General features: G+C 49.0%; 1 protein-coding gene across 6 annotated transcripts in view; it reads right to left on the bottom strand.

Moving 5' to 3' along the window:
- Positions 1-25373, bottom strand: part of RFX2 (regulatory factor X2) — an 86475-nt gene extending 61102 nt beyond the window's left edge. For 2 of the 6 annotated variants that reach the window (XM_074350977.1, XM_074350976.1), the window contains exon 1: positions 25174-25371. The gene's annotated coding sequence lies outside the window, so the exon portion shown is untranslated. Of the gene's footprint in view, positions 1-25173 lie in introns of all 6 variants that reach the window. The other 4 variants (XM_074350973.1, XM_074350975.1, XM_074350978.1 and 1 more) reach the window with 4 other exon arrangements.
- Positions 25374-27997: the final 2624 nt, after the last annotated feature.

Genomic DNA, 27997 nt, shown 5'->3' with positions numbered 1-27997 from the left:
CCAACACTTGCTCCCAACCCCATGGCTCCCCCTCCGCTGTCTAATAGAAGCCCCGTCCTTCATGAAAAATAAAGGCGTATTTCTTACTAGGTCATGCCTGAACTATGTGAGATTACCAAGAAATCTAACGTAAGCTAAACGATTGAGGCCAAGAATCTCTCTGTGAGAGTTTTGAGATCAGAGGTTGCCCGCTCTGGGCGTCGCACGGCCCTGGGCCAGCTTGCAGAGTCCTCGCCTGCCTTAGGAAGGGAAGGACCTTCACGGCTTGCAAGTGGTCACCTGTCTCTGGGCGACAGATATCTCTCAACTGGCTCAGGACTGAAAATCTAGTCTGAGATCCCTTTGGCACCACCCAGGGATCTGAAGAAATGAAAATGAAGCAAAGGAAGGCAAATTAGAAATAGTGATCGCAAGGGGGAGGGTATAGCTCAAGTGGTAAAGTGCATGTTTAGCCTGCATGAGGTCCTGGGTTCAATCCCCAGCACCTCCTCCAAAAATAAGTGAATAAATAAATAAACCTAATTAACTCCCCCTCCAAAAAATGTAAAAAAAAAAAAAATAATGATTGCATCTGCCATCAGCCTTCTCCTCACCTCAAACCCCTTGTCCAGTCCTCCCGGAAGAAAAGGACACTCTCTTTCTGGCCACAGGGAAGTTTCAACCCCCAAGCCAAACCTCAGAGTGCCCTGACAAAATGGAGAAGACCGGGGTTTTCGTTGTTGCTGTGGTTAGACCCTTTATTCTAATTAAGCCCAAAGAGAGAAATCTTGGAGGTGTTTTAGGTTTTTTAGCCAAATTAAGCCTAATTCAGTCCAAGAAGAGACACTAAAATCGATTCCATTTTAGAAAGGCTTTCTCATCAAAAGCACGGCAGGAGGAGGGGAGTGTTATTTTTGAAATTGAAAAAGACACCATCAGACCTTGAGAATGTTTTAACTGACTTTCCTGTTACATCATGACTTGAGATGTGGGGGAGGGTCTAGCTCAGTGGTGGAGCGTGTGCTTAGCATGCACGAGGTCCTGGGTTCAGTCCCCAGTACCTCCATTAAAATAAATAAACCTAATTACTTCCCTCCACCCCAAAACAAACAAACAGAAAAAGACTTGAGATGAGTCTTCACTCCTCTCAGCAAACACTTTCTACAGGCGGGCGTGAGGTTGGGCAGGACCCGGACCGGGAAGCCAGCAAGCAGCTCATGGGACCCGGACAAATGCCCAGCTTCGTCTGGTTCTGTTTTTGGCCTCTTCATTCCCACCCTGTATTAAGTCAGCTCCCAAAGCAGAGAAAAAGATAGTCTGGAGAGAAAAAAATGGAATAAAATTTTCTAGCTCTGCTTGAAAGGTGGAGAAACAGACAGGTATCCTGAAACATGGCTTCCTATTCCCCTCCCTCTCCTGTCTCGTCCAGAACGAACGACCATCAACTTGGACAAAGAGCCACCTCTCGAACCCTCCCACGTTTCAATCCTGCTTCCAGTCCCCCTTGCTTTGAGAAGTCCCGGTGGCTTGACCACCGTGACAGTTGACAAGCATGTACCACTACTTGGGCATAATTTTCAAAAAGATAAATATTTGACAGATTTCCATCCAAACGGAATTTGAAACTACTTGAATAAGGAAAAAAGTAAGATCGAACCGGGGGTGGGGGGGCGGGGGGGGATGCCCTCGAAAGCTTACCACAGGCTGGAATAATGAAGACACGTTTGCATTTCTCTTTAAGTCAGATCCTCCTTTTTTCTGGCGCAAGTGTCACGCTGAAGATGAGATTGAATGTGGGTGGCTGAGCTCAATAATTTGGGCTGCATGCTTCTCTTTGGGGATCTAAGCATCTCCCCAGGATGCTGCTCAGCCCGCACTGATTAGGAGAGCACCCGTGAGGACGCAGGATGCCGGCAGAAAGCGGCCAGATCCCTCGCTCTCTAGCACACATGAGGTGTGCATCTCACCCTTACACAGGAATGACCGTGGACAACCACTCAAGGACTTCCTGGCAACCTCTCGACAGGCCTGCCCAGACAGCAAGGGCTCTGGGCAGTGCCCAGGGCAAGGTCGACATGCAGGAAGACAGAAGATGGATGAGGGGCAGCCGCGCCCCAAGTGGCCGATCTTGGCCAAGGGACGTGGGCTGCTGGGACCACAGGGGACAGATGTGCAGCGGGGGAGTCTCATCTCAGTGGAGGAGAGGGAAAGCATCCTGGACCTGTGTGCCTTCCCCCAGACATGCAGCACAAGCCAAGTGACAATGTCCCAGGAATGTATGTAACACAATGGCTGAGAGCAGGCACCTGGATTGGAATCCTGGTCCCTCCATTTGCTGGCTGGGTGACCTTCAGCGAGTGCCTTAAACCTTTCTGAGTTTCCGCTTCTGTATCCATAAATGGAGGAAATAAATCCTGTCTGGCTGGTGAGTCATTGTGTTAAATAAAATGAAGCCTACAAAGCACGGGGCTTACTTGCCGGCCCCGCACGTAGTAGGTGCTCAGTAAGTATTAGCGTCGTGGTAAGTCGCTCATTTCGAACGCGACCAAGATCCACTGCTGGGTTTTGCCTGTTTCAATACCTGAAGCCCTAAAAGCCTCTGTGTGCTTTCTTCTTTGTGATTTCAAAACAAGGGAGAGAAACTCTCCGGGGAGCGCCCCGTGCTGTGTGCTGTAGCCATTCCAGGGAATGTTTGTGGGGTTCGTCATTCTGGCCAAATACTTCACACTTGATTCTCTCCCAGCATTGCTCCTTCCAAGTGAACACGGCCGCGCTGCTGTTATAAAAGCGTCGTTTCATCCTCAGCCCCCTTTCCCTGCTCAGAAATCCCGTCCTTCCACAAGACTACCTGGTGAGTTTAATTCCTCATCAGGAGATCCTTTTTGCTTTGGCTCTTTTGCCACAAGTTTCCAGGGTCTGCCTCTAAACCAGTGGCCTAGTCTCCAGCAGGTGACGGTGCCTGCGGTGTCCCCACGTGTCCCCATGCAGAGGTGGAGCCGTGCAGCACTGGTGCTGGGGGTGGGCACGGGGATTCTTGTCCTAGACCAGGGTCTGCCTTTGCAGAAAATGACCCCTGAGCATCCCTTGAGACCTAGGATGTGTTTAAACCCACACAGCCTGAGGATGAAGAGCTAGTTGAAAGCAGCATCTCTTTTCCTCCACTCTCAGAATTTACCCTACAGAAACACACATTGGAAAGATATGTGGACACACACTGTTCACCGAGTGCATAACAGCATGATTCTTAAGAGCCTCAAAGTAGAAGCAACTCAAATGTCTGTAAGCTGATTAAGCAAAATGTGGTCCATCCATACAGTGGAACATTACTCAGCCATGAAAAGAAGCTCTGACACTCGCTACAACATGGATGGACCTTGAGAACACAATGCTCAGTGACAGAAGCAGACACAAAAGGACATACAGTGTGTAGTTCTATGTGAAACGTCCAGAACAGGCCAATCCAGAGAGACAGAAAGTGGATCTGTGGTTGCTGAGGGCTGGGGAAATGGGGAATGGAGAGTGACTGTTAATGGGCACATGGTTTCTCTTTGGCATGATGGAATGTTCAGGAGTTAGTGGTGATGGCTCTACAAGTCTCTGGCTATACTGAAAACCACTGAACTGTACACTTTAAATGGATCAACTTTACAGTATGTGAACTATATCTCAATAAAGTTGTAAAAAAAAATATGGGCAAAAAAGAACAAGGTACCTTCCCCAAGACAGATCTCCAAGACACACAGTGCCTGGCCCAGAGCAGACTCTCAAATACTTGAAGAATGAATCTATGTAAAAAAAAATGCAACTATATATGCTCTAAAATAGGTAAATTCATTAAAAAGGTCTGGAAGGACACACACTGTATTATTAACAGTGCTTATCTCACAGGAGGTGAAGGAGATAGGAGGATGAAGGAGAAACTTCCATTTCTTAATGACTTCTGCAGATGACGGTCCTTTATAGGAGCAAGATTTTTGTATAACTTACATATCATTTAAAGAATGGTGCTACCTCTGTAAGCCCTCGGAGGCACGGGGGCTCGTGTGAACACGCAGCTGCGCCCGCAGGCTGCTGTCTGCGCGGGGAAGCCCGCTGGTCAGCCCGGTGGTCTGCCGGGAGCTGCCGCTCTTACGACCGAAGCCTTTAATGTTCATTCAGCATCCAACACAAAAAGAAGCCTTACTGGGTAAGCCAACTGTGGGACATTCTCACGGTGGAGCACGACCTTGCAGTAACAAGAGCAAATCCCTGAAACACACACCAGCATGATGGATTTCAGATGCTTTCCGCTGAGTGAGAGAAGCCAGACTCAAGAGCCACGTGCTGTGTGTCTCTGTGTACGTGACACTGTGATGAAGGCGAGGCTACAGGGACAGGGAGCAGCGTGGGGTGGCAGGGGGACAAGGGTGGGGCAAGGGTCTTACTGCAGATGGCCAGCTCAAGGGACCAGGCTGGGGCGTTGGGGTTGTTCTCTGCCCCCTTGGTGGGGGGTGGTTGCAAGGATCTACGTGTGTGTGAAAACTCACAGAGCGGTATGCAAATATAAACTAGGAGTGAGCCAAAAGAAAAGACTGATTTACTGAGGGCCAGGCATTGGCTGAGGCTCTGAGGATTCAAAGGTGATGACAGCTCTGCTCCTGGGGCGCTGACATCCTTGGGCAGGGGAGTCAGACAAGACACCAGTCGCCAGAGACACAAGGTTATTTCAGGAAGACCTGGCAGGGGGACAGAGCTAGGGATGGTGGGGGAGACGGGGGTCCCAACTTCTCGGCAGGCCAGTTGAAGGTGCTGTGGAGGATGGTGTTGATCTGAGAGCAGACCAGACACGGGGAGAGGTGGGAGTGAGCCCTCCCGGCACAGGGAGCAGCAGGTGCAAAGGCCCTGTGGCAGAGGAGGGCAGGGCTGCTGCAGGGTCAGCAGAGAACCCAAGGGCACCTCCAGAAGTCTGGGATTTATTCCAATTCCTGAGGGAAGCCCCAGGTGGGGGCACAATACGATCTGACTTATCTTCCTAAAAGAGCCCTCTTTTTAGATTGTTAGGAGAAAGAGTGAAAGCAGGAAACCATGGAGGAAGCTCCCACAGCACTTACTATTTAAAAGTTTTAATGATAATTAATGCTTAAGTTCCTAATTGAGCTTCTTAAGACCTATATATGGAAGCTGGGCAGGAAAAATACCATTCTATGAAGAAGCTAAGTAACATTCATCCCAGTACATGAAGGGTTAACTAATTAACTATTTAGTTAACAGGAAAGTAAATGACAGCTTCTACAATTTAAATGCAGGTAATTATACACTTTGATCACAGCCCACAAGCATCAGCTGGCTTATGAATCCAGTGTGAATTGTCCCTACTGACTTATAAACACCATTATCCAAAGAAATAAATTCTTTATAAGTGTACACTCAGTTTTTAAAAGGAGCACATAAAAGAGGAGACAGGAAATGAACAAGGCGTTGAATCTGTCATTCGGTTACAGTTACTCACTGTTAGGGATCAGTACAGTACACTGATTTCAATCAGGTGTGGGCCAACTTTCTATAAAGGGCCAGAGAATAAATGTTCGTGGCCCCCACCATCTACTTCCTGTCTCTATGCATTTGACTCCTCTAGGGACTTCATATAAGTGGAATCATACAGTATTTGTCCTTTTGTCACTGGCTTATTTCTCTGAGCATCATGTCCTCAAGGTTCATCCATGTCGTGGCAGGTGTCAGCATTTCCTCCCGTTTTAAGGCTGAGTAATGTTCCACCGTGTGGATGGACTACATTTGGTCTATGCATTCGTCTTTCAACGAACTCTTGGGCTGTTTCCATCTTTGGGCTCCTGTGATAGTGCTGCTGTGAACATGGGTGTGCCAGTGTTTGTCTAAGTCTCTAGGTATTATTCTAGAAGAGGAATGGCAGGATTGAATGGTAATTCCATGTTTAACTTTTTTAGGAACCACCACACTGTTTTCCACAGCAGCTGCACCATTTTATATTCCCCGGGAGCACGCAAGGGTTCCAACCACTCCACATCATTGACGATGCTTATTATTTTCTGGGTTTTTTTTCTCATTTTTCCAATAGTAGTCATCCTAATGTGTGAAGTGGTATGTCACTGTGGTTTTGATTTTTATTTCTTGACAATGAGTGATGTTAAGCATTTTTTCACGTGCTTATTAGCCATTTGTATATCCTCTTTGGAGAAATGTCTGTTCAAATGTTTGTCCATTTCTTAATCAGGCTAAGCGGGGTTTTTTTGTTGTTATTGTTGAGTTGTAGGAGTTCTTTATATAGTCTGGATAGTAACCCCTTATGAGGAATATGCAAACATTTTTTTCCCATTCCATGGGTAGCATTTTCACTCTGTTGATAATGTCCTTTGAAGTATAAGAGTTCAAAATTTTCATGATGTCCAATTTCTCTATTTTTTTTTTCATTTGTTGCCTCCGCCTTTCTTGTCAAATCCAAGGAATCATTGCCAAATCCCACGTCGTGAAGAGTTCCTCCCGTGTTTTCTTCTACGAGTTTTATCATTTTAGCTCTTACATTTCGGTCTTTGACTCATTTTGAGTTAATCTCTGTATGTGGTGTAAAGCAGATAACGATCCCACTTCACTCTTTTGCGTGTGGGTAACCGCTTTCCCAAGATCACTGGCTGAAGCACCTGTCCTTTCCCCACTGAATGGTCTTGGCACCCTTGTTGGGGTCAATTTTTATAACCAAGTAATTAAAGTTAAGTAACAACACATGAGGATCTAATCTTGCCGGAAAGAGCACCATAAAGGTGAATTTGTGAAAGAAGCCGACATAAATTAGATGAATTCTGCTTTTCTGCTTCAATATCAATGGCCACATCTGTGCAGACCCCTTATTCCTGTGTCCGGTGGGGACTTCCTCACTATTATTTCCATCCGGAATTTGAGTGAAGCTGACTCCCAGCGTTCTACAGAGGTACATACACACAGGAGGGTCCCTGCCTTTCTATTTACTATCAAGTGTTCGATTTTGACCTAATTCTTGCTCTTCTATTTTTAAAACCTAGAGGATACTTGGAAAGTGGTTTCTTTCCTCTGTAATATGCCTGTTCACATGACGACAGCAGGGTCCTGTAACTGGGTCTGAGGACTCAGCAGGGGTTGTACTTCGGGGAATCCGTGAACCTGAACTTGAACGTGAAATTCCAGTCGGGGCCCAAGTGTCTGTGCCTGTTCTTCTGGGAGAAACTCCCAGCTTTCAGCAGACTCTGACAGAGGCCCGGGCTGAAGAAAGGAGAAGAACCACTGGGCTGTACGTTTTTTTTTAAACTTCACAGATTCGAGGAGTCCAGTTAGACAAGCCTCGGATGACCCAGGCAGGTCAGCAGTCTTTAGAAGAAAGTGACACAATTAATTCACTCCCTGGAGGGGGTGGAGTGTTGGCCGTGCCTGCCCCTCCCACCACCACAGAAGGCAGAGACGGGGCCAGACGGCGGTCACAGGAGGGGAGGGTCACCTGCCCTGTCTCTAGCAGGAAGCCACAGCTTGGAGGTGGCTAGACTTTTCGGCCATCACTCCATCTTTTGGGATTCAGACAGTCCAGGAAGGGATCGTGCTGATAATTAGCCCCTCCTTCAATGACCACCTTGGCGGTAATTAACCAACCCACAGGCCACCAAGCCCGGGAATGCCGCAGATTTGAGGAACTCCAAGAGAGAAACCTCGACCAGCAGGTAATTAAGGGGAGAAGAGCAATGTTGTGGTTCTTTTTTTTTTTTTTCACATCCACCCTAACTGAATAGGACCGAGGAAACAGATATGATTTGGCATCGATTTGGCATCTTTGGTAGCCCTTTGCTGGCCGACAGTGACCAGCCCCACGGCGAAGAGCTCAAGGTGAGTCCACTTAGTTCCTACCCCAGAGAAGCCAGTTCCAGCTCCTCCTGGGGGTCTAGCAGCCATTCCAGCAATGTCTCCATTCTCAAAAATTCAGCTAGGAGCAACGATTTCAAAGTTACGGGGAAGTCATCCCAAGGCAGGTTTTAGCTCTATGTGAATGGGCTGAAATGTGGCAATAGTCAGCTTTCTTGATCTCTAAAAGCTGGTTTTTTTAATTGATTGGCCATTCCACATTTTAATTTCTTACATCTCACTGTTCGAGAGGGTTCCAATACTGAGGCAATGGTTTCAGATGCTGGGTTTCCCACACGAGCAGAAATTCATTTCAGAAATTACTCATGGGTGACCTGACTGGTGCACCAAATTCCAGAGCCAGCGCGATCTGCCGAGAGATACTAGTCCTTGGGTGACAGCCACTGGGGCCGACTGTCGGCAACCAGAAGGGAGGAACCCAAGCTTCCTCGGGAACCCTGAGTGTTGTCTAAACCTCAGCCCGGCTCTCTGGGGCCAGAAAGATGGGGAGGATGCCAGGAGAGATGCTGAATGTGGAGGTAGTGCTGGGGCCTGGGAAACGCACCGTCTCACAGATGTTAGGAGGTTAAGGGGATTCAGCCTGCAGGAGAGATGTGGCCAGACCAGGGCTCTTTTAATTATAGCAAGCAGGAGAGGATAATACAGCAAACACTGTTCCCTTTACCTCAAAGGAAGTGAAAAGTGGTGTTAAACGTGCTGGGAAGTCACGGGTCCTCCCCTCCAAATCACACCTCCAAACCGGCGTCGGGTCCACAAACGCCTGATGCTGTGCTGAGGGCCAGTCAGACGTAACCTGCGCTGCATCAGACCGGCTGCTGGTTGGCCTTTTCTGTTAAGGGTCCAACAGCCAATATTGCAGGCTCTGAGGTTAGATATTCTCAGTGGAGACTACTCAGCCCCTCCAACGTAGGGCGAAAGCTGCCCCAGACGTTACGGACACAGGTGAGCACGTCTGTGGGCCAATAAACCTTCACTCCTGGACACTGCAATGTGAGTTTCATACGATTTCATGGGTTCCAATATATTATGCTTCTGTTTGGTTTTTTTTCCCCAACCACTTAAAAATGTACAAAATCATTCTTATCTCTAAGAGAGCCTAAAATGATTCTGGATAAACAGATGGACAGGTAATCAAGCAGGCCATGTGATGACAAACTACATTCTAGAAATCTCAGTGGCCAGAGGCTCAAGGACACTCTCAGGGTGACAGCCCACGCCCCTGTCATGTCTCTCCCCTGGAGCAGGAGGACGCAGAGTGTCGGGAAGTCTCTGGAATGACATGCCCACAGGCTAGAGCGGGAGCCATGTCAGGAGGCAGAGGGGACCAGCGCTCAGGTCCTGTGTGGATCCTGACCCCTGCCTCCCCCACGTAACACTGACCTGCACCCCTGAACCTTTATGATTCAGGGGTCTTGTGGATCTGTGGATGCAAGAAGATGGTAAAAGAGGATACCTTTGAACAGACATTTCTCCAGAGGAGGTCTACAAGTGGACAATACGCAAATGAAGACATGCCCAACATGGTCAGTCATTTGGAAAATGAAATTTAAAACCACAACTAGAGACCGCTTCACACCTACTAGGTTGGCTACAATAAAAACAAGGGAAAATAAGACGTGTTGTGAGGTGAGGATGTGGAGAAACTGGAGCCCTCCCACACGGCTGGTGGGAATGGAAAGCGGTGCGGCCGCTGTGGAAAACACTCGGCATTCCCCCAGGAGCTAAACGTGGAGTCACCGTGTGACCCAGCAACTCCACTCCCAGTCTACACCCGGGACAAATGAACATCTATGTCCACACAAGGACTTGTCCACAGGTGTTCAGAGCAGCGTTACTCGTAATAGCCCCAAAGGAGAAACAACCCGAATGTCCATCAGTGGATGAATGGGTAAGTAAATCGTGGTCCAGCCATACAACGGAGTATTATTCAGCCACAAAAGGGAAGGAAGCCTTGTCACTCACTACAACGTACGTGAACTTCAACCCATTATGCTCAGGGGAAGAAGCCAGTCCCAAAAGGCCAAGTGTTCTATGATTCCATTGTCGGAAATGTCCAGAACAGGCCACTCCGCTGAGACAGGAAGTAGATTAGTGGCTGCCAGGGCTTGAGGGCCGGGGGAGGGACTGCTAAGGAGCACGAGGTTTGCTCGGTGGGGGTGAGGGGAGGAAAAGTTCTAGAATTAGAGAGTGATAGAGGTTATGTCGCAGTGTGAACATCCCCAAGAGCTGCACGGTACTTTAAAACAATGCATCTTATGTGAATTTTATCTCAATGACAAGAAAGTGACAGGGCAAGCGTGAGTGAACGCGGGACGAGGAGCAGATGGACGCTGTGCAAACCAATCTGTCCCCACGCTCTCACCCAGGCAGTAACGGGATGCGGAACCGCTCCAACAAGGAGAAAGCTGGGCCCGACAAGCTGCTAGGTCACAATTCTTTACAACACTTTCAGAAGCAAGCTCGGTTAACAAACAAAAACACTCCTCACACGCTACTCCTGAGAGACTTTCTGTTTGAAAACCTCAGTGATGTGGGGTGAGATGTTAGGAAGTCTGTTTTAAAAATGCCAGAACATTTGGTCAAACGTGTCCCGTAAACAGCACCAATCGTGGGGAAGGAGTGAGTAATGAACAGCGAGAGGTAGGTTCTCACCATCAGGAATCTGAAATGAGACTATGTCCCAGAACCTCCCTCTGGAGGATAAAGAAGCGATCGTTTCCAGAAGATTGGACATTCATGAAACTCGAATGAAGGTAAACCAGATCAGGTCAGTGTCTCAGGAGTCTTAGAGGCCATTAAAAAGAAAAGTATGATTCATTAAATTTACAGTGGGGGAAAAGCTTCGATTAAGGATGGATAACTTGGGGTGGGTTTAGCTCAGTGGTGGAGCACGTGCTTAGCAGTACGAGGTCCTGGGTTCAACCCCCAGTACCTCCACTTAAAAATACCCAAACAATAAATAAATAAACCTAATTATTCCTCCCAAAACAAACAAAAGAGTTTTTTTTTATTAAAAAGGATGAATAACTTTATTCCACTCAACAAGAATTCTGGTTTTAAACCGTTAGTGTGGAGTTAAAGAGGTGTCTACACTATGAGAAGTCAGTGACACAGGGCGACAGAGGTTGGCTCCCCCGGGAGCTGGTGAGGGCAGACATGGCCACCGGAGCGTCAGTCCCTGGCCGGCACCAGGGGACGTGTGCTGGCCCTTGGGGACAGGTCTCCTGCTGCAACAACGGCAGTGTGAATGCTTTGGTGGCCTGTCACGGTAGCAAAGAGGTGAAAACCACGTATCAACAGGGAACTCAGAGGGGTGGGAAAACACCGTTGCTGGGTGAGAGACAGCTCAGAGTCAAGTTGACAAGCATGAACTTGTGTTGGCACAAACCGGCCGAGCCACGGAGCCTCCCCAAGAGGCCCCTGCGGCCACAGGCGCAGCTCGGGGCGACAGACTGGGTCTGAGTCACCCGCATGTGGGCTGTGACGTGGACAGAGCAGGACTGACAAGGAACGAGTTTCAGAAGCAGGGGCTGGTCCAGGGAGAGGCTGCCAGGCATCCCGGAACCTCCCAAATCACAGGCAGAACACGAGGGTGCGTCTGTTGTGTGTTTCCGGGGGGAGGACACACGTGTTCACCTGACCGTCAGAAGGCCCGAGACCCAATGTTCTCTGAAGGGGACCCGGAGTCAAGGCACCTTGTAAAGGGTGCCACGTGGGTAGGGGTGGGGTTGGCGGCGTGGTTTCAGGCAAGGACACAGGGGGACGTGACCTCCACTGCGGGACTGCAGCGTGAGTGTGAAAGGGAGCCGGTGCAAAGGGAAGGGAGCCCTTCCAACCGGCAAGTCCCCTTCTGAGAGTCTGCAAACGTCTCCCGCAGGCGCATAAACATACTCGGACAAGAATGTTTCCTGCAGCAACGTCAGTAAAAGCGAAAAAGGGTAAATGAACTGCCCCTCGTAAGGAGCCAATTAAATACCCCAGGACACGTCCGCCTGGTGGGATCTCACACAGGAATGTGGAAAAGACGCAGCACACACACAGAGGACAAGGAAAGATACAAACTAAACACTAGCTGAAAGCAGCAGGTCGCAGAAAACTGGGCATGATACGATACTCTCCTTTTTTTTTTTTTTGCCTGCATCAGAGGAATGAAGCTCTGACACACACCACAGGATGGATGAACCTTGAAAACATGCTACTCAGTGAGAGGACCCATCAGAAAAGGCCAGAGTGAATGATTCCACGGATGTGAAATGTCCAGAACAGGCAAATCCACAGAGACAGAGAGTGGGTTGAGTGGGTTGTGAGGGGCTAGGGAGGGGCTGGGGGTGACTGCTCTTGGGGACAGGGTTTTGTCCTGGGGTGATGAAATGTTCTGGGACTAGATGGTGGTGGTGGCTGCATCGCCTTGTAAATATACTGAAAACCACCAAATTGCACGCTTTATGAAGGGGTGACTTTTATGATATGTGAATTACATTTCAATTAAAAAATAATGAAGTAGCGCTGAGTATGTTTCATCTGCATACAAAATGTCTGAAAGGATCGACTCTGAACTCTGCCAGTGGAGGGAGGGGCAGGAGGAGAGGAGAGGGGGAGCCAGAGGCTCTCTCGTCCCTTTTCACTTTTTTGTACCAGTTGGATTTTTTACAGTGAAAAGATATGACTTCCGTGATGGAAAAGAGGAAGTCAACAGGCTTAGGGGGCCTGTCCATAAGGATCCCAAAGTCCCTAAATGGTCACAAGGGAATTCTGGGATCAAATTGCCCAGTGGCCCGGAGTGGACACCTGTTTGCAAAGTCCAATCAAGATCCTTTGAGAAAATGGCAAATATTCGAGTCGGGGGACCTGTGCTACGCAGCCCTGTGAGCGACCTCAAACTGTGAGGCTGTGAAATATTGAACACGGTAAGCAGCTCAGCTGCTGGCCCTTTTAAAGAGCAGGGATGGGGGGTGGTGACATGAGGAGGGCATAGTTCAGTGGTAGAGTGTGTGCCTAGCATGCAGAAGGTCCTGGGTTCAATCCCCAGTACTTCCACTAAAAATAAATAAATAAAACCTCATTAACTCCCCTCACAAAAACCAAATTAAAAAAAAAAAGATATTTAAAAAAATGGTACCTAAAAAGATAATAATAATACCTTAAAAAAAAGAGTATGGGTGACCTCAAGATCCTGTCTGTCCTCATGTTAACGCTCTTCCCTGCACCGCCGGCCACCATGGCTACTGAGCTCTTGGAATGTGGCCCGTCCGAATGGAGATGTGCCATGGGAGTCAAACAGACACTGGGTCTCAAGACTTAACACACCAGGATGTGCACTGTCTCAATAAAAATTGTTTCATGTTGATGCCGTGTTGCAGTGACAATATTTTGGACCTACTGGATTAAAAAAATATATTATTCAATAAATTTCCCCTCTTTTTACTTTGCAAAAGGTGGCTAATAGAAACTTTAAAATTACACACACAGCCTCCATGACATCTCTATTGGACAATCGCAGTTCAGCAGACTCTGAGAATAAATCACCCAACTGTGAAATCACAAATATCTTATGAAGCCTTGTTCTACTGGAAAGTAGGCAAAATGATTTTAGAGCACGATTAGATCTTGATCTGGTAAGAACTGGGGTCAATTCAACAAATCATTACTCTATTTGGTGTCGTGCAGTGACAGTCAGACCTGGTCTCTGTCCTCAAGGTTCTTATACCACATGAGAGAGAAAAGGAGACACAAATAACTCCTTCTGTGGCAAAGGTGACAGGTGCAGACTCCAGGTGGAACTCAGTACCATGAATGATGGGGCGGGGAATCTGGGAAGGTCTCACCCTGAACCCGGCTGTCCGGGCAGGACCATCCCACAGCGGGGTTTGGGGAGGGGTGGGGGCAGATGGGGCGGGTGGACTAGTTCAAGAGCTGGAGCCAGGCACAGGCAGGGTGTGTCCTGGGGGTGGGGCAGGTGGAAGGGCAAGTGGGCCGAGCTGGCTGGAGCAGAGGGCGCGGGCTGAGGGTTCTCGGGGGAAAACGGGCTGCGAACGCCGGGCGGAGCCCCTGCGTGCCATCCCCTCTCACAGGGCAGAGGTCAGCAAACCATGGCCCACGCCCAGGCCAAGTCCGGCTCAGTCTGCTGCCTGATCTTGCACGGTCCACAAGCTAAGAATGATTTCCACATTTTCCAATGGTTGAAATACCAGAGTCAAAATATTTTCTGACACCTGAAAATTACATGAAATTCACATTTCAGCGCCCATAAGTGAAGTTTACTGGCACACGGCCACCCCCATTCAGAGCGGGCAGTTGCAGTAGGGGCCGTCTGGCCCACACAGAAGCCTAAAATATTTACTATCTGGTCCTTTATGGAGAAGGTTTGATGCCCTCGCCCCTGCCCCAACCCCAAGTTCCTTGGAATATTAAAAGATTCCACAGGCTTTCTTTGTTCAAATAAAGCAACAGCACTTTTGCCAATTTACAGACAAATATGTGATGGAGACATTTCTCAGACTGAAAACAGTCTGCCCTACAAATATTTCTCAAACCCTTGGTACAGGGCTCCTGTTATCTGCTAGTGAATAGCAGGAAACAAGAGAACACTCCCCACAAGCACTGCATCACTGGGAAACACTCATCAGCCCGTCACGCCTGATTCCACAGCAGAAGACGCCGCAGTAGAAGTTTTAAAAGACGTGCTTGTAGGTGCTACCGTGCCGCAGCATGATCATATTTTAGAATCCAATCATGTATCAATAAAACACCGCGAGCTCACATGATTTAATTAAACACGCTGGCAGTCAGTGGTATCCCACAAAGACATCACGCAGCTTCCCTCCTCCAACCAGCTTTCAAACCCTTCACGTGGCCAGAGCCACAGCAAACGCTAAGGTTCCACACACTTGCAAATGGTCCTATAACTCAGCAGAAAGGAGCATTCATTTGCTCCACAAATTCTCAGTCCTGTGTTTTGTTGATGAACTAATTCTAACAAATCTAAGTACATTTGTTTCAAATTGACTTTCAACAGAGTAAAATCTTTGAAAAGTTCCAACACAAACATGAATTGAGCCACTGCAACTGGCTTGACGTAGAATTAGGCATCTAACATCCTCCACTGTGTACACGGCTCCCGGCTACAGGACTGGCAGCAGTCTGGTTGTAAGACCACATCCCGAGGAAGATTCCTGTGCTTTCTGGAAAAGAACTTGACTTGCAGTGTTGGCTGGGTCAAAAGGGGAGTCGACTAACAGTCGGAAGCCTTTGATGAAAACTTCTTTGGGGATTTTGTAAAGGAAAACTAGGTATTGAAAGGGCCAGAATGTTCATTTAGACCAAATCAAAAACATGGAGTTTTGAAGGCTATCAGATCTCAGGCAAGGGTTTCATGATTCTCGCTTTGTTATTTGATGTAGGCCTTGCCTCTGAAGAACGCTCTGGGCCCAAGTGTTTGATTCACTCATGTATGGCGTAGGAAGCCCTAGGGGGAAGTGTGGCAGGGACGGTGGTCCCTGTGCCCCGGAAGCACACAACCAAGAACAGGAAGTAAGACGTGGAAATCACTACCGCCCGCCCACAGAGTCCTGGGGTGCTAAATCTACGTGCTGTGGCACTTCTGGCTGATTAACCCCATGCTCCCTAACCCAGAGGTGATTCTGCCCCCCAGGGATCTGCCACATCCAGAGATGTAGCTGTTGTCACGACTTGGGGGTGGGGTGGGTGTTCCTGGCAGGTGGGAGCCAGGGAAGCTGCTCAGCCTCCTACAAAGCCTAGGACACCCCTCCACAACCGCCCTCCCACCTACAACGATCCAGCCTCAAAGCCAACAGTGATGAGGTGGAGAAACCGGGTCTGGTCTTCTGTTTGCCCCCCTAGCTCATGGATTAAAATCGCAAGATTCCCTGGTGAGAGAGCATCAGAGGAAGGTCTTGAAAGAAGCGTTAAGGGTTTCATCAGTAGAAATGAATTTCAGAGAGAGGGGAGACCAAAGGATAAGACCTCTTTAAGGTAGGGAAAGCCCACTGGGAGGTGCCGTGAAAGACAGGCAATGAAAGAGGAGACGGGGTTGGACCTAGCCCAGCCTTGAACGCCAAGCTAAGTGTGATGAGATTACAACAAAGGGGAGGGGGACAGTCCATCCATCTGGCTACAAAAAGCAGAGAGAAAGAGCCCATCCGCTCCTCCTGAGGTGGCCCAGGAGAGCCCCAGGGAGGTGGGCTGGGAGGGCATGAAGAGATAAGAATCGTGAGCCAAAGGAACAAGGTCGATGCAAGGAAGGGGAAGTGACCCCAGAGCATGCTTACTGCTGCTGAGCTAAAGGCTGAAGAAATCCTGCTTCCAGGACAGGAGAGGAGGGCGGGCTTCCCGCGGCAAGGACTCCAGTGGCCACTGGGGTAGAACAGAGAGAGAAGCAAGGCTGTGTAGACCACACACATGGAAGGAAGGAACCGGAAGTCTGGGTGGGGGCCCAGGTCGCTCCTGGACGCCACTTCTACCCTGCCATCCTGCAGTTTGTTAGATCAGAAGACTGCTGATGGGTGAATCTCTTCTGGGGTGGCTGAGACTCCCCGGGAGCACAGTCCAGGTGGCAAGAGCACTGCCAGCGATGAATCCAGCCGTGCAGGGCTTCCAGAAATACCTTCTATTCACTCCTGTTTGTCACTTGAAGAGCTGACAGTAAAACCAGACGTGATTTACACAACCGGTGTGGTCCTGAATGGTACCCGCTTCACGCCTGAACTTCTGGCCAGAACGTCAGTGGCCAACGGTTGCGGACAATTTTAAATTTCTCGAGCATCCTCTCCCCTCTTAACCTCCTACACAACGCTATATGCACACACTTGGGTATCTGACTCATGGTAAGCCCCTCGCATGTCTGATATTTGGGGGCCACAAATATTTGCTGAACTGATGGAGACCGAGAAGGTTCCTCACAGAAAGGAGTCCCGAGTAAGGTGAATTCTTCCACAAGTTGAAGAAAATCGAAGCACATGCCTGAAACTGTTTTCTGTGGGTCTGGAACCCAAGTTTATTTTTCCTCCAGGCAGGCTCCATCTGTACGCATTCTGAGGAGAAGAGGAGAGGTGGGAAAGCTCTGGGCGGTTTTCTTTGGGTTCTCCCTGGACCGGGTGGAGCAGGAACACATTTTTGCGGGCTGGTAATTTTTTTTTTTTTTGGGGGGGGAAACTGCTTCCCAGGCCTTGCCCCACAGGGCACCTTTTGGACGGAAACGGATCCTGGAAACATGGCACTGTTTCCCAAAGATGAGCAGTTTGCATTTTAAAAGTATAAGCATAGTTAAGTGTTGCTGTGACTTCAGGAATGGACTGCCGCGCCATGAGCGTGGCTTCAACAGCTTTCCAAATGGCAGGTGCTCGTGAGCCAAGCCTTCTGCTGCTCTGCGGGGACGCGTGCTTTTTCCCTTCTGCCGGGACTGTCCCCGTCTGATCGCTCTGGTCTCTACAAGCCCTCACACCCCCTGGTGCTCAGTTCTTGAGTTACTTCCCTCTTTGCCTTCACAGCCCTTTCCAGGTTTTTCCTGGGACCTAAGAGTCCCTTCAAAATCTCCTCTGTCCAGCAGGGTTCACAACAGCCAAATGTGAAAGCAGTCCCAGTGTTCACTGAGGGATGAAAGGATAAACAAATGTGGTCCATCCACACGGTGGAATATTACGCAGCCTTAAAAAGGAAGGAGATTCTGACACCTGCTACAACAAGGATGAACCCTGAGGCCATGATGCTCAGTGAAATAAACCAGACCCAAAAGGACAAATACTGTCTGATTCCACTCATGTAAGGTCCCTAGAGGAGTCACATCCAGAGAGACAGGAAGTAGGACGGTGGGGGCCAGAAGCTGGGGAGTCAAGTGTTTCATGGGGAAATGAAGTTTCAGTTTGGGAAGGTGAGAAAGTTCTAGAGATGATGGTGGGGATGGTTGCACAACACGTAGTGTGCTTCATGCCACCGAGCTGTGACTTTAACACTGATTAAAACGAACATAAAATGATTGTTATTATATTTTGCCGTGAGTTTTTAAAAAACCACTTTCCTCTGATTCTTCACTGGTTTCATGCTCCTTGAATTTGGATGGCTCTGCCTTTGGCCTTCTCTGCTCCTCTCTGCCTCTCCTTGAGTAAGTGCATCTGTTTTCATGATTGAAATGACCGATCACATGCTGACAGCTCAGAGATCCTGTCCTCCAGCCAGGACTGCCCCCCAACTCAGCTCCAGACCCCGAAACCCACACTGCCCACACTTGGCGGTCCCGTACACATCTCAAGCCCCCCAAGCCCACGCCTGAGCTCCTGATCCCCCCACCCGACATCGGCGTCTCTGCTCCCTGAAGTGGCCTGTTCCACCTGATCCCCAAAGTTAAGACACCTGGGAATCGCCCTGGACTCTACCCTGCCCTTCGTCCCACAGCGAGTCACCAGGTCCCTGAAGCCCCCGAGAACCTGAGAACCCCGCAGCTCTGTCCTCCTCAGCATCCCCGGCTGGTCTCATAGGCCCTGGTGACCTGGACCATGGCAACATCGACTCTCCATCACCAGCCTCCAAATGCCAAGCCTTCTGATACATCTGCCACAATCCCATGTGCTCACCAAGTGCTTCCCCAACAAACCTCTCAGCCCAGCAGCAGACAAGCCCCACCTGTTCAGCCAGGGGTCAGCAAACTTTTCCCTTAAAAGCCCAGACAGTAAGTATTTTAGGCTTTGTGGTCCATGTTTGGCGTCTGTCGCAAATAGTCAGCCCTGCTGTGGTCTCAAAACAGCAACCAGAGATGGCATGTAGATGAGCTAGCATGGCCGTGTCCCATCGAAGCTTCACTTCCAAAAACAGGCCGTGTTTGCCGACACCTGCTCCCATCCAGCCTCATCTCCTCTCCTCCCTGCGATCAGCTTCCAGAGGGCACAGCCACGCTGTGGCTCTCCCCACCCGTCTGCTGGCACACCACTCCTGAGATTCAGCTCCAGCCCCCTCCTCCTCGGCACCTTTCCTGGCCCCTCCAGGGAGCGTGGCCTCCCTCCTCTGTACATCACGCTGCCCTAGACAGACCTCCAGTACATCTGCATTTTGAAACATACCCCCCTGAGTTAGTCTTTAGTCTCTGTAATCTCATAGGATAGTGCTTGGCTCAGAGAGAAATGAACCAACGAATGAATAAACGAACAATGGAGAAATAGCAGAGGCCCAGGAAGCAAGTCTTTCAACAAATGACCCGATGCCATGGCTCTGACAGCTACAGGCAGAGGTAAAATTTACTGAAAACCTAATTCAGACTTAAAACAGCAGCCAGACTCATCTCCATGGCCTCCAGGGCCCTCTGCCTCTCCTTCTTCTGCTCACCAGCCATCAGCCACACAACCGCCCTTCTCTGCCTTGACCAGGCCCAGCTGATCCCTCCTGCCACAGGACCTTTGCATCTGCTGCCCCTTGCCTGGAAGGCTCTTCCCTCTGAACTGCACAAGGCTGTGCTCTTTGATCAGTTCAGTCTCAGCTCAACTGTTAGCTCCTGAAGAGCTTCCGTGGATGTCAGTAGCCCAGCTCTCACACACACACCACACAGACACACACACTCTCTCCAAATAACTGCAGAAATCTTAGTAGAAATAGGCTCACTGCATATAGCACATCTGGGCTTTGTTACATTGTAAATGATAAACAATCACTATATCAGGCCATTACATGTAAGTTCTACATATTTTTAATGGCTTTCTATGTTTCTTTTTTTCATTTTAAAATATGGATTATGGCGTGTATAATCTGATTCATGGCATCTGAAATCCACTTGCTGTATGCATGTGTATTATCTGTAGGTTTGGGAAATCAACTATACTTTTTGGAAAGTCACAGAATTCATAAAAATTACAAATAAGGTTGTCAGGGCATAAAACCGTGCTTTAAAATATCCAAAACCTATGTATCATAAAACAGGAATGCATTTCAGGAAAAAAGAAGTGAGGTGTAGTAAGGAGTGGGGCCAGGCGGTCTGCTCCCGAGGGCTCAACTCAAGTCCTGGCACGAACGCCAGGCCGGTTCGCACCTCCAAGTGGCTGATTTCCAGACTTTGACCAGATTGGCAGCTAAGAGCCAGCGATAACAGAGAAGGGTAACCCATTTTTAAATGTTCTCCTCTGAAAGTCCTGCCGGCAGAGCTGGCCTCTTGGCAAAACCCATCTGAGCGTGTGATGCTGGGGACTCATTTCAGATAGACCTAGACCTGAACCGAGACGAGTGGCTTTGAGCGACTTTTCTGGGTGTTTTTGGTTTTGCCCAGGCCCTCACGCTTGGAGAGCACCATATTTGGACCGGAGAATTTCTATGCAATCAAAGGTTATTTCCCACCTTAGACAGTGCAAGGCTCACACACTCAGTCAAGCAAGACGTATTTACTGAATGTCTCCTCTGTGCTTGGTGGTCAGGAAACCAAAATTAAAAAGTCAAAAAACAAAATTAAAGAAGCGGGGGCAGCTATAGCTCAGCAGTAGAGTGTGTGCATAGCATGAACAGGGTCCTGGGTTCAATCCCCAGTACCACCATTAAAATTAAATAAGTAAATAAATAACCTAACTACCTCCACCCCCAAAAAACAAAACAAAACAAAACAAAAAAATCATCTCAGGCAGGCCACACTGCTCATTTGCTTCATTCTAATAATAAAAAATAGCAACAAAAACAATAGCCCCTCTACTGCACACCTGTAACGTGCCCGGCCCCGGGCGAAGCAGTAATAGACTCGATTTCTAACATCAGAACCACACAAGCGAGTCTCGGTCTCATCTTGCAGATGCCAAACCTCACCTGGAGTCTCAGAGCCAATGTTAACCCCTTCTCTGCCGTGGCCCCGAAGCCCGCACTGGCAGCATCTGGTGCTATGACCCGTTATTTTCCCTTCACTCCTCCCTCCGGTCCTGTTCATCCAGTCTGAGCTGTGCTGAGCCATGTAGATGGTGCTCCATGGTAGATAAGGAGCAGCTCTTTATTTTCACATAAGCTTTCCCCATAAGTGTGCAGGAGATTGTTTATTTACTCATTTAATAAACATTGAGTGCCTACTCAGTGCCAGAATTAGTCTCAGCTTGGGGGACACCGAAGTCCGTAAAACACACCAAACTTCTCACTGAGCTGACATTCCAACAACAGCAATAATAAATCCATGTAACAGACAGCGTGTTGGTGATAAACGCTAGGGAGAGAGAGCGAGCAGGGAAGGAGGCTGGCAGCGTCATCCCTTGCAGGTGAGTAGATGGCCTGGGAGTTTCAGGGAAGGCTTGAAGGCAGGGAGGGACAAGCCCCCAAAGGCCTGGGCCAAGAGCTTTCCGGGGAGAGGTTTGAAGAGCTCCCAGGAGGCCAGCGGCGCTGAAGTGGGGCACGTGGGATCGCAGATGAGGCCAAAGAGGAGTCGGGCTGGGGAGCCCGGGTGGGGAGACTTGGGCTTTTGCGCTGAGGGAGACGGGATCGGGGGAGAGCTCTGAGTGAGGCACACACAACAGGACACGATATGACTCCCTGGTTAACAGACTGCAGTCACTGGGACAAAAGGCGCCCATGGCTTGGACCAGGGGTTGGCGGTGGAGGTGTGGTCAGATTCTAGGTCCCTCTTTTTTGGTGATGGCCTGAGAGAGAGAGGGATGGAGGACGACTCCAAAGTGTTGGCCAGAGCAACCAGGAGAGGCCAGCTGACATTCACCAAGGGAGCTCGGAGCCCAGGAGGAGCAGATTTAGGGGATTAAGAAGGCTGATCAGGACTGACCAGAATCTCGGTCTCCACCAGTCAGTGAGGCTCTTCCGGCTCTCCTCCCCAACCTCTGCGCCCACTCTGTCTCCCACATGCCCCCTCAGTCCTCGGTCCCCTCCTGAAGTTCTCCCTTTTTTGTCTTTTCCTATAAGAATTCCTTTGGTGATCTTGGGGTTTCTAAGAAGCATATAGGTGGTTTTCAGTTTTCTCTCTAATTCCCAGTGCATATTCATTCATTCATTCATTCATTCATTCATTCATTCATTCATTCATTCATTCATCTATTCAGTACGGCCTGTGGGCCAGGCACATGTCTAAAACACCACTGCCTGTCATGGAGCTAATCGCCTTGAAATTCTAGAAAAGAAGTCAAAACACCTTTTTTTTAAAAAATACAGAAGCCGATAATCCCTTATAACAAGGCCAAATCCAAAAATTCTGAAATATGGAAGTTTTTTGGTAAATTTGGCACGACTTGTTCAGTGACAAAACCTGACCTAAACTGGCTTGTGGTTGCTTATAGTCCTTATCTACCCTGTTCAGTGTGACTAGTCACACAGTTTTGTGCAGAAAAATGGATGTGCTTGTTGGGTGTGCCCTGGGCTGGGAGTTTCAGGCACCAGACTGGTACTTCTCTGCCCCCGCGTTCAGTGAGGGTCCCAACAAACAAGACGGTTTCTCTGAGAACTTCCCCTGGTTTTACAGAAGTTTCACATTTTACAAATAAGTGCGCATCGGGGAACATATTACTTCAACAAGTGGCCAACCTGCATTAACTAGAAAGAGTCAAAGATACTATAAGATATGGTTCCTTCTGGCCCTGAAATTTTACAAGTAAAACAACCTCATGTGGCTATAAAAATCCTACAAATACATTTAAAATTTTGACTCAATTATCATACTAATTAAAGTTAGATTAATTAAATGTTGATTACCACTAATTAATTTAAACTCAAATCTGAAACTACATATTAGATCTAAGGGATAAGAGCCAGATAAACAATTTCCCAGCATCTGCACTCCTAGTTCCATTCTGGGAGTGCTTCAGTGACAAACATGGGTAAAAGATGAATATTAAGGTAACATGCACTCTGCACCCAGAAAGCAAATACCAATTGAATTTCAAAGGACTTGTCTGTTACTTGGAGTAATTAATAACTCCGTCCTTCTCCACCTGGATTCCCCTTCTGAGCATCTCCGAGGTTTATCTGGGATGAGAAGAACGCATAAAGGTCTAAATAATTCACATTGCTTTTACCACAGAGGCAAACTGTTTCTGAACTCATTCCCGACACAGATCAGTTGGAGTATCATAGGCGCACAGAACCAGTTATCTTTTCCATCATGTATTGTGAGAAGTCTTTTTAAAAAATGACTACCAAGTCTCCTCCGATGTTTTACCAAGCCTGTTGGCAAGATTAGCGCCAGTAATTAAAGAAATTAAATTCCTTTCCGGGGGTGGGGTTTACCATACATTCTTTTTCTCTGGCCAGAGTAGGTGAGTAGCCATTTCTAAGGTTATTTAAGAATTAGTTCAAGTTTTTAAGCTTGAGTGGGAGAAAGAACAGGTAACTTGGTACTCCCCAGGACAGAGGGGAAAGCTCTTTTATTTTTTTAATTTTGGGGTTTGGGGGGGGAATTCGATTTATCTATTTATTTATTTATTTTAATGGCGGTGCTTGGGATTGACCCCAGGACCTCCTGCATGCTAAGCACTGGCTCTACCACTGAGCTATACCCTCCCAGTGCCAGGAGTCTTTATATAAGCAAACAAATAATATTTCCGATTATGAAGCAACAAGATAAAACTATGTTGACAATATGTGCAGGCAAAAAAAAGGTTATGTTGTTAATGTTTTCTGTTGTTATTTTGTTGGGGAAATCCTAGTTGAAATGGAGAGCCCTGCACCAGGTTTGATTATTTTGGATTTGCAAAGATAAAACTTATGGGGAGGCAGGAAAACTCATGAAAGTCTGTACTGACAGTTAAATGCACAAAACAAGAAAATAACTGCGTGTTGGGGCGGGCGGGGGGGTGGGGTGGGGGGTGGGGAGGCTCATAATAAAATCACCCAGAAGCAGGAATGAGGTCTCGGGGAAAGGCAGCCCTGGACTCGCGCGCTGCATCCTGCCCTTCTCCCTCATTCCTGCGGGGCAACCAGGAGGTTAAAATTAGGACCGTGAACCACCCCCGCCGCCGCCGGAATGGCAGGGGCAGTTGGGCCCCGGGGGCCCTCGAAATAGCCACTAGGATCGGAAACCGAGCTTTCCTAGGGCCGCGGCGAGAAAAACCAACAGGCACGAAGCCGGAGGGAGCGCCGCAGCGCGTCCCAGAGGGAAAAGGACAGGAATCAGGAGCATCTGCGGGGGGTGTGTGCATTTACTGGGGTCTGTGTGGGGGCTGGGTTCACAAACACACACACGCACTTGCACAACCCCCAGAGAAAATGCCACCGAGCAGTTTGCGCTACAGGTTGGGCTCTTTAAACTAAATAATAAATTACTAAATTAAAAAAAAAAAAGCCCTTTCGGTGAAACTTTCCTTGCTTCGCGATCAATCCAAATAGGGGAGCTGCGGGTGTACGAAAGGCTTCCTGACGGGCGTGGAAAGGCTGGCGGATCCGGGACCCCCCAAACTTAGGAATGCGGGGTTAAAAGGGAGAGTGCAGAGGAGTGTCCGAGGAGCCCTGAACACGAGGATCTGGGGTGGGGGGTGAGAAACGGGTGTCTGGAAGACCGATTCTTGATTCTCGATTATCGGGGAATTCGCTGGCAAAAAAAGTGAGGAGGGAAGTGGTTCTTCTCTTGGACCAGCGCACCGACATTTGGTTAAAAAGTGAGAATTGGGGTTATAGAGGGTCCTCAAATTCATTATTTGGAAGCGGGGTCAAAACGAGGTCATCCCCGGGACACCCCAAATCCAAGAATTTGTGGGGAAGGGTGAGAACGGATCTTTTAGGCCCTCCCAATTCAGGAATTTGAGGGTAAACGTGAGAGAAGGGTCTCCGGGGTGCCCCAATTTCAGAGATTTGGGGGGTAAACAGGAGGAGTCCCCAGGCGCCTTCAGTTCAGGGAGTTTAAATGTAAAAGTTCGAGAGGCATTGTCAAGGCGTCCTCAATTCAGGGCGTTTGAAGGAGTGAGAAGGGGGTCCCCGGGCACCCCCAGCTTAAGGATCTGGGGAATAAAAGTGAGAAGAGGTTTCCCAGGGGCTCCAAATTCAGGGAGTTTAAAGGCAAAAGTTTGAGAGGGGTTCCCTGGATGGTCCCAACTCGGGGATTTTGAGGGTAAGAGTGAAAAGGGGGTTCCTGGGAACTCCTAACTCAGGAAGTTTTGTAAAAAGTGAGGCGATGGGTCCCCACCTTCCCCCGAGTTTGGTTAAAAGGAAGAAGGGGTCCCCGGGAGCCCCAAACTCGGCCGCGCCTTCGGGACTCGGGGTGCGGAGGTAGGTACCGCGGACGCGCCATCCCGGACGTTAGAGGTGAACGGCAGGGACTGCGCTGCCCGCTCCCCGACCCCCGGATCGGGGTCCCCGCCGCCCCCCGCACTCCCCGGCCGTGTTGGTCGCATCGGTCACCTGGAGTTCGAGCCGGGAGTTCGGGCAACGGCTCCGGCGGCGGCGGCGGCGGCGGCTGCTGCTGCGTGTTGGTCCCCGTTGGTAAGTAACAGTCTCCACGGCTACAGTCTCTATGGCGGCGGCGGTGGCGGCCGCGGCCGCTCCTCCTCCCGCTCCCGGCGCCCGCCCGCCCGCCCGCCTCGAGCAGCCTGCCCGCCCGCCGCGACAGGGCGGGGCGTTGTTATCGGCAACGGTTTCCAGGTTCCACGCCCCACCGCCTCAACGGCCCGCCCATGCCCGCCTCCAACGGGCGCGGAGAGGGCGGGGCGAAAAGCCTCATGACTTTCCATTGGCCGCCTGCGGTGCCCGTCAGAGGGGGGCGTTGCTCGGCGAGGAAGAGGGCGACGCCCAGCCAATCGCCGCGAAGGAGGGCGGGGCTTGGGAGGAGGCGCGCGCGAGTCGGAGCGTTGGCAGTAGAGGCGCGCGCGGGCCGGGTGCCGGTGGCTCGGCTCCCGGTAGGCCGAGTTTCGGGGACCCAGGGGCCTTTGCTCATTACACAGACGACTGTCGGCATCCTGGCACAATCTGGCTCCGGGGTCAGCAGATTCCGACCCGCGGGCCACATGCGGCCCACTGCCTCGTTTTCATGCACCACAAGCTGGGATTTTTAAAATACTTTTTGAGTGGTTAAAAAAAAAAAATCAAGAAGCTTTTGTGACATGTGGAAACTATATAAAAATCTATCTTATTTTATCGAATCCAGTATTTTCAACTCAAGGGTTGGCAGACTACGGCCCTTGGGCTGAATTCTGCTCCCCTGTGTTTGCAAATAAAATTTTATCAACACAGTCTCCCCCATTTCTTTAAGGGACCCAAGGCTGCTGTCATACCACTGGGACAGGGTTGGGTAGTGGAGAGTAGGGTGTTTGCACAAAGATGGGATGGAATAAGCAAAGTCTAAAATAGTTATTATCTGGCCCTTCACAGAAAATGTCAACCTCCTTCCCTCCGTTTACTCTCAGGTAGTAGGTTCAAACAAAGGACCCTCATAGAGTTTTTATGGGGGAGGGGTTGACAATAAACAGAATAAAAAAGCAAACAGATAGTTATTTGGGAGAAGGGGCTGCAACACCAGGAGAGAAAGCATTGTCTGAGAAGAGGCAGGCAGAGCAATTTAAGGGAAGATTACATTTCAGCCTCATTCATTCAATGAGTAATCATATTGGTCAGCGTAGACTAAATTATTCTTTTATGCCAGCAAGAGATGTAAGCATTTTTCATATGCTAACTCAAGTTCAAGCTCACAGTCACATCCTGAGAAAGGAACGAGGCATTATATATACCCATTTTAGAGATTAGGAAACAGAGGCCCAGAAAGAGTAAGTGAATTTGTAATCAAACAGCTTCAGACTCCTGCAGTCTGGCACCAAATCTCACACCCTTGACTACTAGATGGGTGGTTTTCAAACATTTTTGACCACAACGCACAGCAGGAAATACATTTTACCCAGAGGCCCACACACACGTATTTAACTAAAATAAAATATTCATGACATGGTACTTCAGGTGATTTTTTTCTATCTTGCTTTGTTTTAACGAAAATGCTGATGGCGGCTCACTAGCTTTCTAATGGATCGCTTCCTGCAGATTTTCATGTGATGGAATCTTAAGCCTGGGACTGCGGGAATCTGTTTCTGTCCTCCAATTATTAATTTAGTCAGAAATGTTTACCAAGTGCCTACTATTTGACAGGCCTTGTTCTGGGTGCGAGGGGCACAATTCCCACGCTCACAGGAAAGGTGACACTGTAGTACCTGGGGGTCAGTAGGGGGGGCTTATTTTGGACAGAACAGCCAGGGAGGGCCTCCCAAGTGTGGCCAACCAGGATAGCCGATTATGGGGTCTCCCAGGACATGGGACTTTCAGCGCTAAATCCGGGAAATTCCCAGGCAAAGCCGGAAGAGCTGGTCACTCTAGGCCTCTCTGAGGGGGTGACATGGGCCAAGGTCAGAATAACAAGGAAGAAGAAGAGAACATTTCAGGAATTCAAAATCACTGGGATGGAAACTAGTGTGGAAAATACAAAAAGCAGGTCCTTGGGTGTGGGTGGAGCAGAGTGGACAGGGAGGGTTTGGGTGGGGGTGGCGAGTCAGAGGATGGAGGGGGTCATTTCATTTGAGGCCTCATAGGCCATTGGGAAATGGTCTTCGTCAGATTGGGAAGCCATGGGAGGGTTTTTAAGCAGGAGCAGATGTACTCTGATTTGTGATTTGTGATTTGAAGAGCTCACTGTATGGGGAACAGACTGTCAGAGACAAGAAAGACAGAGAAGCTGGGAGTCTGTTCCAGTTCTCCTGGACTGAAAAGTATGGTGGCCTGGATCAGGGACCTGGCAGTGGAGGCAGAGATGAGTGGGTGGATCAGGGGTACATTCTGGAGAACATTCTGATGGACTAGATGTGGGGAGGTGAGGGGAAAAGTCAGAGTAGGACAGGAGGTGCCTTGGAGCCCTCAATGGATAGATGGATAAGTAAAGCATGGGAAAGCCACATGGCAGAATTTTATTAGGCAAAAAAAAAAAAAAAAAGGAATGAAGTCCTGACACCACTAGGACACGGGTGAACCTTCAACACACGATGCTAAGTGTGTTGTAGGGGTTGGAAAAGGGGAAATGGGGAGTGGAGGTGACTGCTCAGAGGTATGGGGTTTCTTTCGGAGGTGATGAAAATATTTTAAAACTGACTGTGGTGATAGTTGCATAACTGTGTATATCCTAGAAACCACTGAATTACATGCTTTAAAAGGATGACTTTCACAGTATGTGAATTATAGCTCAATAAGGTTA

This window comes from Camelus bactrianus, chromosome 22 (genome assembly GCF_048773025.1).
Source record: "Camelus bactrianus isolate YW-2024 breed Bactrian camel chromosome 22, ASM4877302v1, whole genome shotgun sequence".
NCBI classification, from domain to species: domain Eukaryota; kingdom Metazoa; phylum Chordata; class Mammalia; order Artiodactyla; family Camelidae; genus Camelus; species Camelus bactrianus.
Note: the sequence above shows the minus strand (reverse complement) of the source record. Positions and strands in the feature narration are given on the sequence as shown.